Source organism: Pelodiscus sinensis, chromosome 13 (assembly GCF_052426305.1).
Source record: "Pelodiscus sinensis isolate ZL-2025 chromosome 13, ASM5242630v1, whole genome shotgun sequence".
NCBI classification, from domain to species: Eukaryota; Metazoa; Chordata; order Testudines; family Trionychidae; genus Pelodiscus; species Pelodiscus sinensis.
The window spans coordinates 46,319,738-46,331,102 of record NC_143064.1 but is presented as its reverse complement, the minus strand read 5'-3'; the positions used below and the strand labels follow the sequence as shown (position 1 = coordinate 46,331,102).

The window sequence follows — 11,365 nt, the reverse complement described above, 5'->3', positions numbered from 1 at the left end:
TCCCTTCTCTGCTGTCTTTTTGTCAAGGGGAACCAGAAGCATCCTCAAACGGAAGCCAGTATCGCTATCCCACCCCTTTCAATCCGTATGTTTCGTTCCCTAAGTCGCCCTGGGCTGGGTATGTCCCTACCTGTACATATGCTGGTGAAAGTGCAGGCCGGGGGACTTGTTAGCTTGTCCCAGCAGTGCAGTGTGGCTGGAAACTCAGGCTAGTGGGTTGGGGGCTCATCCGTAGCCCAGGCCCAGCTGGCACCCTGGGGGAGCCCATCATAACCGGGGTAGCACCTAGCATCGTAAATAGTTCCACTCCTGAGAGAAGGACTCATGGTAGGAAGGACGCCCCCTGTTGGTAAGCTGAGGGATTGCAACCGTTCCTTCAGCACATGGGCTCCAGAGACGACAAAGCTAGAAAAGCTGCAATCCACTGCGCAGGAAGTTTGCTACTAAAGATCGGTGAAACTTCCAAAATGCTAAGTGGAGCCAAGTCATTTTAATATAAAAGCCCCATTAAACAAATGGGCGCATTGCAACCCAGAGCCGGTCTAGTGCTAGTCCCGATTCCTGCTACATGAGCGGGCGTTTGGGGTGGACTAGCCTGGAACTGCAGTCCCATTGCTTTTTAGCCTCTCAAGTCAGCTTTTAGCTGCCATCTAAGAACAAGTGCATCCTCCTTCCCCCGACGTGTCATCCAGGGCTCTGCCGCCTCCCAGGAAGGGATCGAGCTGTGGTGTTTGGGACTGGTGGACGTTCTGTAACAGGAAAGTAACGCTGTGAGAACAGGTCAGCCAGGGCTGAGTTCTCCCCCGGATGCTCATTCACTGATGAAGCGAGCATACGATGTTTCTGTGCTGTCGAGCCTCCATGGCTGGGAGCAGTTAGTCATTCAGAGGAAATTCTCTAACTTAGAGTGTGTTGCCTGACAACCACCGTGTTCTTCTGGTTGTGGCATCACCCCAGCCAATACTGTACTATTTCAGTCAATTGTTACATGGGGGAGGGCCTCTTCAGCTGGTGTTAACTGATGTGGCTCTACTGAAGTAAGTGAAACTATCCACAGACTCTGGCTCAAGAGGTTTAGCATTAACCATCAGCAGGAGCCAGCCAGAGGAAGTGCCTTGCTAAATGAAACCTGTGTCTATATGACAGTCTTCCATGTAGTCACTCTAAGCCAGTGGTCCCCAACCTTTTGGGGCTGCCGGGTGCCCAGCAGCGGGGCCGTGCACACGCCGGGCGCCTAGGGTGCAAGAATGGTTCGGGCCAGCCCTGGTCACTAGGCAGGCGCACATAAATGCCCTGGCGGGTGCCATGGCACCCACAGACACTACGCTGGGGGACCACTGCTCTAAACCATCCCCAATGAGCTGCAGTAGCCATGCTGGTAGGAGAGGGGACCCAGCTAGGGAGACAGCCCTACAAACACTTCAGTAAACAAGCGTTTTCCCATTGCCTTGAACGGGAACAGAATATTCCTGCTCTCCACAGTTCTAGTCTCCCCCCAAACAGGTTTAGATGGCTCCTTCTCTCAGCACAGGAGGTTTCCCTACGTTGGAGTCCGTTTGTTCAGATCTCTGGCCTGCTATTGTTTTTCCAGAAGATACAACAGCCCCTGTGAGTGACAAGGGTTTGCAGTTTGTCACCAAGACTCATTGAACCCTTTGGAGTCTCGACTGCTGGTGACAATGCAGGAGATGAAGGAATGCAGGCCAGACTTTCCAAGCCCAGCCTGAATGAGTCTGATGGCGTGAGGAAGGATGGGAGTACTGAGCGAGAGGAAACACGGAGTGGATGTACAAGGGTAGAGAAGGAAGATGGGCATTATTGAGTAAGGATGTAAAGGGTTAACTGGTTACCCAGTGAGTATAAGCCTTAACCATTCAAGCATGTCGATAACTAGTGGCCCAGCTGGAGCAGTCCCCTGCCGCGGGATCCCAGTTAACTGGTTAAACTTTTTAAACAGGATTTTACAGCCCTAATATTGAGAATGGAGGAAGGGGACAGAGGTACCGATGGAGACAAGAAATGCACGTCGCAGAGGAGGAAAATGGGTAAAGTGAGGATGGAAAGTGAACACACTACGGGAGCGGGTGAGACAGAAAGACTCCTCACCCCACATTACGAGTCCGGGCCAGCTTTAACCGTGTCCCACACAGACTCGGAATTCCCCCAGTTTTAGGTGGGCATCTCATGCTTCTTGATTGGATACATCCTAAATGCTAGAAGAGTTTTCACTGTGCAAGCAACTCTTGCAGCATTTGAATTCCGCTGCACTGAAGACAAAGTGTCTGTGCCTCACCTGAAGGCTGAGTGTCACGGAAGGAACCAACTGCTAAATTATCCTCCCGGTGGTTCAACGCAGCAGGCCGGGTCATTCCCACTGCAGTGGGCATGGCTGGAGGAAGAGATTGTGCAGGGCAAAAGGATCCTCACAACATACCTAGGGGGCAAGATACAAGGAGACAAGCTTAGAGATGCTGGGAAGAATCAGGATTGCGTGTGTAAGTAAGTAAACGAGTGCCTTCCAGGACAGGGCTCGTCTTCCAATTCCTAGCAGCCAGGAAGGCTGGGCAAAGCTAAGCCTCTAGCAAGGAGAGCTTGCCCCAGGAGCCGTTACTAGGTGGGGGGCACGGGGGAAGGGACAAGGCCACAGGGTGGGGCTCAGTCTAGTTCTCAGACATAGGGCGTATGTTTATCCTCCTTGGATCTCTACCTTTGCCTCTGGCAGAGCCCATGTTTTACTGCTGTAAATGCTGCCTGGCAGGTGTGCGAGTTAATCCTGTTTGCTGAGAGAGGGAGGGGGCTTATGGCGAAAGGCCAGGGTCTGACCAGATTTTTGGGAGCGCCCAGCTCCCTGGCCACCATTTAAACGAAAGGGCTAGAGTGTCTCTGCCCCCCCTGCAAGAACCAAGCACCCAGCCCCCCATTGCAGGGGCAGGTCTCCAGCCTCCTGAGTGACCTGGTGCCAGCAGACTATGGATTGTGGGTCCCGGGGGGGGGGGGGGGGGGGCAAGGCCAGAGGGTGATGGGACCCCAAGGGCTGGCAGAACTTGCAAGCAGTGGCACAGCCGGTGAGGACAGCAGGACCAGAGACCTGGCAGTGGGTTGGTAGCAGGGCTGACCCCCAGGCATGGGGAAGCGGGTGCAAACCCTGTTGGTGCTGCAGCCCCCCCCACACACACCTGTACCAGGAGTGCTAAGGGCCTAGCAGCTCCCACTTTGTCCCACTGGGAAGAGAGCCAGGCAGAAAATCAGACCCTCCACTTGCTTAGTGCTTGGCTAGCACTGAAGAGATCACCAGTAGTTTGGTTTCATCATCTGGTGAACTCCCGGGAGTTTTCCCTGACACCTCTTGTCTGGCCAGGAGGCAGGGCTTTTCCCCTCAGAAGGGAAAGGGTTTGCACTTGAGAGCAGCGCAGCAACAAAGAGCCCTGAAACACACAGCTGGTTCGGCTCAGGAAAGCTTTCAGGTTTGAATCAACCTTTCTCTTGGGGCAACATTTAGCCTCCTCACTGCTGCTAAATCAGCAATGTGTTCCACCAGGAAACAGGCAGACAGTTCTCCAGGCAGCACCCACTGCTAGTTTTACAAGGCATGTAGGTGTATGGGGAGGAAATCACATCATAAGCACACCCCATCCTGAGGCAGTGCAGCCCAATGGCCACAGTATCTATTAGTCCTTGACTCACAGAATAGTACAGCCTAATGGCCAGAGTCTATAATATTACCCTTGGGAACAGGACATTATGCCTAATGGCTGAAGTCAAAGGGGTTGGAGCAACAGCCCCAATGGGGTGGGGGGGGGGGGGGCAGGGTCCAGGCCCATCCTACTCCAGCAGACTCCAACCCAGGACCCTATCCTCGGGGGAGTGCTCTGCCACTCACTCACTAGGGAATCCCACCACAACACACTGAGTTCACTCAGATGGGAGATACCATTCCCACACCCTCCCCGGGGCACTACCTACCAGTTCTAGTGTTGGGGTGCTCCACATGGACTCAGAGTCCTCAGGCTTCCCTGCACCAGTCTCCCACTGAGGCCCTACCAGCTCAGTACAGTCTCTGGCTAGTCCACCTCTGGCACTCCTCCAATAGGTCCTTCCTATCCAGCTGAGCCGGAGCTACTCCCTTTTATACTACCCCAGCCCTTGGAGCATGCCCAGTGTGGCTGGGTGGGGAGGTGAGGGGGGAGGGAGGACTTCCTCTGCCCACAGGGCATTAAACTTCCTTTTGTTGTTTTAAACCTGCTGCCTATTAATTTCATTTGGTGACCCCCCCCCCAGTTCTTATATTGTGGGAACAAGTAAATAACTTTCCCTTATTCACGTTTTCCACAGCAGTCATGACTGTATAGCCCTCTATCACAGCCTCCTCTTTTCTAAGCTGAAAAATCCCAGTCTTTTTAATCTCACTTCATTTGGGACCCGTTCCAAAACCCTTATCATTTTTGGTGCCCTTTTCTTAACCTTTTTCAATGCCAATATACCTTTTTTGAGATGCGGCGACCACATCTGTACGCAGTATTCAAGATGTGGCTGTCCCCTGGTTTTATAGAGATGCAATAAGATATTTTCTGTCTTATTCTCTATCCCGTGTTTAATGATTGCTAACACTCTGTTGGCTTTTTTGACTGCCGCTGCACACTGAGGCTGTGTCTAGACTGGCAAGTTTTTCCTTAAAATCATCTGCTTTTGCGGAAAAACTTGCCAGCTGGCTACACTGGCCGCTTGAATTTCCGGAAAAGCACTGACGATCTCATGTAAGATTGCCAGTGCTTTTCCGGAAATACTATGCTGCTCCCGTTCGGGCAAAAGTCTTTTTCCAAAACACTTTTGCGCAAAAGGGCCAGTGTAGACAGCATAGTACTGTTTTCCGCAAAAAAAAAAAAAAATCGCAAAAATGGCGATCGGGGCTTTTTTGCGGAAAACCGCGTCTAGATTGGCCACGGACGCTTTTCCGCAAAAAGTGCTTCAGTTAAAAGCATTTTCGGAAAATCATGCCAGTGTAGACATAGCCTGAGTGGTTGTTTGCAGAGAACTCCCCACAAGGACTCCAAAATCTCTCTCTTGAATAGTTGTAGCCAAATTAGTCCCCATCATATGGGACTCCTGGCATCTCTTTCCTTTTCAGTTCTAATCGTCTATCCGCCCCAAGGTTAGCCATTCATTTCCTACTCAATTGAAGAGTCTGTGTTGGCCTTTGTGCAGTAAGTGGAAGTCTCTTGTGGTCCGGGCATCTCGTCTGTTCAGGAAAATGCTACTTAGGTTTCCAACATCTGGGGCTTTGATTCTTGTGTCCATCTATATTTCTTTGGGCGTTTGTATTATTAATTAGCACATTTACCCAGCATTGCTCGGGTCATTATGGAGGGGCTCAGGGCAGGGGGCTTCAGGTGTGTCGGGGTGCCGGGCTCAGGGTTAGGCATGTGGGGGGAGCAGGACTCTGGGTTGGAGGGGTGAGGAGGGGCTCCAAGCAGAGGGTGGGGGTGCAGGAATCAGAGCATGGGGCGGGGGGGGGGGGGGTTGGAGCTCACAGCAGGGAGTGGGGGATATGGGAGGCTGGCTGATCCCCAGGGATGGCTGGGCCAGCGGGGGCCACGCTGCCTGGCTGACGGCTCCCCTGGCCACTAGCTCCCTGGGACTGGCCAGGGCTGCGGAAGCTGTAGTGCAGCCATTGGAATAGTGGGGGATGCAGTGCCTGGCTGGCATATCCTTGGGGCTAGCGAATCCCTGGGGATGGCCAGGGCAAGGGGAGGCCCCACTGCCCAGCCAACATTTCACCAGCATGGAACCCTTACCAATGTATGGGGGTTGGCAACATCCAGAGCCGTGCCCCCAGTCGCTTACTCTCTTACCGGTACACCTGCTCCCTCTGGCATGCTGCCGCATAACCTGCCAGCCTGCCAGCAGACCCCTCGCTTCACATTCTACGAAAAACAATCAGATTCCAAGCAAATCCCATTGTTCTAGCACAACCAAACCCTGGCCTTGCTATTACTTAGGAGAAGAGGAAGCTGGCCACCGAATTTGATGGTGCTCGCTCTTACCGTTTAGGAGGAGTTCTTGAACAAACGGGCTCGCAGACAGATGGACAGACAGATGCACAAACTTTCCCCAATATATAGTAAATTGCTGTTATTTTATCTGTGCTACTGGAGTGCCTAGGAAGCGGAGACACGGAGCCCGTTGCTTGCTGTGAGGTGTGATTTGGGGAAGGGCAGGAGACGAGGGCTGCAGTTTGATCAATGTGAGAGTAGTTGGACCAGCAGCACATTAATTTTGCTGATGTCTCCATCTGTTATGTCATAATTAACCATATGCCAAAAGCAAACATGAACCAAACTGTGCTGACATGATACAATCTGACCGAGGAATCCCCTATTGTTATCAGACTATGCAGAGCAATCCACAGAAAGACACCTAGCAGGAGCTTAATGTGTGTCGTCAATGCAGTCCAAGCGACTCATTTCTTCTACAGTGCAGCGAGAAAATATAGGGAACAAGTTCATAAACCTTCCTTCACACATGGAGTCTTTCCCTTTGATTTCAGTAGGAAAGCAGCCGGCGGTAGCGATGACTTGGATGAGTCAGAGATTGTAAGATCATGTCTATTTTTGTCGGTGTGGATGAAGGTCAGGTCTCTGTCTTGGCTCACATTTATATTTCTACAGATAAAAGGATTCTCTCTGGTGCTGGAAAGATCTGAGTTGGGAATGATCTCAGGTGGGAAATTAATCTGGCACTGGAGGGGAGAGTTTAGAGGTGGCGCATGCAGAACTGTGTAGAGTAGAGAGCAAATGCAGCTGATCTTTGCTATTTTGACCAAAAAGCGTGAGGAGTCTTACGTACGGGAGACAGAGGGGCTTTGGAAATAGCTAGAGAAAGGAATGGATTTGGGGTCACATGAAAAGCTCAAATATTCATAGATCTTTCCACATAAAATTCCTTGTCTAACCCAGGGGTGAGGAAACTTTTTTGGGTCGGGGACCGCTGACCCGCAGAAAAATCAGTCAGGGGCTGGGGGCTGCAGGGAGGTGGCAGAGGGGCTGGAACACCAGCGCAGGATCCCCAATGCTGGGGGAGGCCCTACGCCTTAGGGGCCAGATCCAGACAACCTAGGGGCCACATCTGGCCCCCAGGCCTTAAGTTCCCCACCTCTGGTCTAACCATTAGCTCAGTCCTCACCCATGCAAAACTCTCTGGGTCTGTCTACACTAGCCCCCTAGTTCGAACGAGGGAGGCTAAGGTAGGCATTCGAACTTGCAAATTATTTAAATATCCAGGGCTTCATTTGCATGTTCCCAGGCGGGCGCCATTTTTAAATCCCCTTAGTTCGAACTGACTGCCGTGGCTACACACAGCAGTCAGAAGTTAATTCGAACTAAATCCTTAGTTTGGATTAATTTTTACTCCTCCTGCAATGTTAATCCGAACTAAATCCTTAGTTCAGATTAACTGTTACTCCTCCTGCTATGTTAATCTGAACTAAATCCTTAGTTTGGATTAACTGTTACTCCTCCTGCAATGAGGAGCTGTTACACCTCATTGCAGGAGGAGTAACAGTTAATCCGAACTAAGGATTTAGTTCGGATTAATTTATGACTGCCGTGTGTAGCCACGGGCAGTCAGTTCGAACTAAGGGGATTTAAAAATGGCGCCCACCCGAGAACATGGAAATGAAGCCCGGGATATTTAAATCCCGGGCTTCATTTCCAAGTTTGAATGCCTACCTTAGCCTCCCTAGTTCAAACTAGGGGGCTAGTGTAGACAGACCCTTTCTGAAGCCTGATTCCGGCTTCTATCAAAGACCCACATTGCCACCAATCCCGTGGAGAATGCCGCTCCCCAGAAGTCACAGGTGGCATGTCCTCATCACTCTGGGTGGTCCATCTTCCCGTTACAGATCCTGCCAATTTTACCCTCCCGCACGGTGGCTGCAAGAGGGGCAGTGAATCAGGCGCGTACGTTACTGTTCTAAACTCTTCTGCCTCATCACTCTTAGGATGGGGGCAGTCACGAAAGACCCCTTGGGGCTGCTTCCTGGTGTGCTGATAAAGCCCCTGACACTCACCTCCTTGCTCTCCAGGGCATCTCATCCTCCACCCTCCCCTGTCCTGCTGGGCCAGGTCTCCTGGTCTCCCCCAGTCCAGGCACCGAGCTGAGATCACCCCCCTCCCAAAGAGCAATACAGACACTAAATCACTTCATCCCAGGAAGCGGCCCCAAGGGGTCTTCTGTGACCCCCTACCACAGTCACAACGCTCGCTGGCTGCTTCCCTGGATGCCGTGCCTCAAACGACGTTCTCCGCAGACCTGAAGCGATTCCGTGCTCCTCTGGGCGCGGGGGAGGGAAGGGGAGAGGAAACATGCTTAAAGGTGAGCTAGCCCCAAAAGACCCTCTTGACACGAGTAGTGATGCGTTTTAAAAACGTTGAGTTAATTTTTCATTTTAATTTAAAAAGTTGCATGTGTTTTGGGAATGACAAAGGTGCCATATTTGGCTCCAGAGCCATAGGCTTTTGATCCCTGAGATACAGACTCTACTGTGGGAGGAGAGTCTTGCGGGGGAGGGCTGATGTGGATGGAAGACTTCATTTTTGGGCATGAAACTTTGTTTCTTTTATGGGGGCATTTGGTGCTTTTTGGGTGGAGCTCAATAGTTCAGGGGTGAATCCTCAAGTTTTGGAGACTGAGCTTGTCTGGACCGGGGCGAGGAAACCCTAAGAAATCCAGGCCTTGTTTTCTCTTGGTCTACCCTTTGTCTCTCACTGGCCCCAATCAACAAGGCCAGTCGCAGGGGGGAAAGGGAAGAAAAGACAGGTGTTATCTCTGATATCTCAGCCTGTCTGCTGACCTCAGGGGCCAGCTGATGCCTGGCAATACTTACCAGCATTTCTCAGTGCTTCCTTGCATGCCCCAGCCTTTCCACATCCATGTGTGGGCTCTTTTCCTGTACTTGGAGTGTCAGCTCTTTGGGGCAAGCGAGGGTTTCCTGTGCTTTGTATAGATGAGTGCAATGGGGCTCTGGTCCCTGAAGCCCCAAGATGTTATAAACACTTTTAGACATCGACTATTTCTCTTTAATAATCATGTTTTACTTCACTTCCTGGAGTAATGAAAGTTACTAAAGCACTTTATTCCTGCTTTGGAAAGGGCTGCTATTTACTTTTAAGAGCTGTAGTAAAATAATAAACTACCACACACTTAACGTTGCTATGGAGCAGAGGAACTTTAAAGGCCACTTTTCTGCTTCCCCAAGAGCAGGTGAATACTACAGCTCTCTGAAAATATGCATAATGGACTCTCATCCCATTTGTGGTTTTTTTAAACGCCGCCTGTGAAAGAAATGTCCCCGCAGTTTCACTCGTAGTGCACAATTTCACCACTTGATGGTACTAAAACACAAACCAAAACATGGTGCGGAAAAACACCACCCTTGCAAACTGCTGTAATGGGGATGCGACGCAGCGGGAGCTGTGTCTCTCTGAGCACATGCCCAGAGGAACAAGACAGTTTGTACCCTCAAAGTCCATTTGGCTGGGAACGGTGCCTGAGCCCATGACAATGAACAGCAGTGAGCAAGGCTCAAGGGTACGTCTTACTGGCACAGAGATGGCGCTTTGCACACTGTCAGGAGCAGGGGGCTGGAACAGTTTGTATGGTGGGGGTGCCTGGTCACTGAACCCAGTTTATGGTGCTCAAACACTTCAAGCCAGGAGAACTAGATATATTCTAGTTAGGCTAGGTCCATCAATGGCTGTTAGCCAGGATGGGCAAGGATGATGTCCCTGGCCTCTGTTTGCCAGAAGCTGGAAAAGGGCGACAGGGGAGGGATCACATTATAATTCCCTGTTCTGTTCACTTCCTCTGGGGCACCTGGTATCGGCCAGGTATTGCTGGAAGACAGGACACTGGGCTAAACGGACCTTTGATCTGACCCCGTCTGGCCGTTCTTATGTTAGAGTGATGCTCACACACTCTTTCTCTACACACACCTCAGAGCCATTTCTTGATGCTTTATCGAGGTGCGTGAATACTTCACATCAGATCAGTTATTGGGCACATTTCACCTTTTTTGGGGCGATTGTCCACAATCAGAAAGCAACATTCCCAGATTCAATCATCACTCAACACCGTGCAACCCATCCGTGAGTCATCTGTGGTCTGCAGCTTGTTCCCAAGCCATGCACCCCGGGTATGTGATCTTTGAGCTGTTTCGATTGGTCCCTTTGGTCACAGGGTATCATTTCTGTTCCAAGATTGGCTGAATGTAACTTTGAATGTGGCGTCTGAAGCAAACACTCACAATTCCAAATGTGAACATCTACTACGGCCTTCAAAATAGTTTTTCAAAAGAAAATGGGATTTTTGACAAAATGGACATTCTTGTCAAAAAAATCAAATTTTCTTCACAAAGCCCCCAAATCTGGAAAAAAAAAGATTTTGGACATCTGAGAAACACTTCAGGTTTTATTCCACAAAAACCTGAAAATGTAGAGAAAAACAAACAAGACTGAGTTGTCCACAATTTGTGGGGACAAATTTCCCCACCAGCCCTACTTTGCATATACAGCTGGCTACGTGCATTGCCTCTGTGCTCGTTTCTGCCAGGAAACTTTGGAGACTCTCTGTGGAAAGCAAAGATAGAAGGGATGTGAACTCAGATGAAGGAAGTTCCTTACAAATTCAAACAAATATTCCTCAGAAAATGCCGGGCAGTATCCACCTAGTTCTAATAATTTTATCAGTTAGCTGGTGGCTTTAATTATTAATGTTGGGCTAGTTCTGCCCCAGTTATTCGGGCCAAATTGCATGCCACTTTTACAAGTAATTTCCATGTTAGAGTAAGGAGTTAGCATGGCAGCGTCACACCTCTAGGTAAAACTCCCCTAGCCAAGCCCAGATCTGGCCTTTTTGGCTCAACTGCCACCTCCTGCCCCGGAATGACAGCTAGTGTCAGCCAGAGGCTTGGGTTGTCTACAGCGCGCTACCCTCTTCATTGCCGCTCCTGCCTTTCCATCCCTCGAACTCCCCGTCATGCAGGATGAAAGCCGCTCCTCTCACCTCACTTGGGTTTCCCACATGGTAGCATTGAACATGAGGGCGACGTCGCTGACCTGCAGTTGGAGCTGCACCTCTCACATCGAATGTGAGAGGAACTGGAGAGTTTTACCTGAGGTAAATCAGACTCTAGTTATTTTTCTGTGAAAAGAACGTACATGCTACTGGGTCCCACCTGGGATGAATTTGGCCGAACGATCTCCACCTTTGTAAAGGTCTCCATAAAACGGCATCCCATTATGGATGTGTTTACACTGCAGCTAATCCAGGTACATGCCTGAGTTTTGCCCAACCTGCCTACCACTCACAC

The 11,365-nt window shown here is 50.5% G+C and overlaps 1 long non-coding RNA gene across 1 annotated transcript; it reads right to left on the bottom strand.

Moving 5' to 3' along the window:
• Positions 1 to 471: 471 nt before the first annotated feature.
• On the bottom strand, positions 472 to 4,100 carry LOC142831272 (uncharacterized). Its single transcript, XR_012906977.2, has 3 exons — positions 3,964 to 4,100; positions 2,294 to 2,434; positions 472 to 749 (listed from the first exon to the last, which is right to left on the bottom strand). It is a non-coding gene; the product is annotated as an uncharacterized LOC142831272 (long non-coding RNA).
• Positions 4,101 to 11,365: the final 7,265 nt, after the last annotated feature.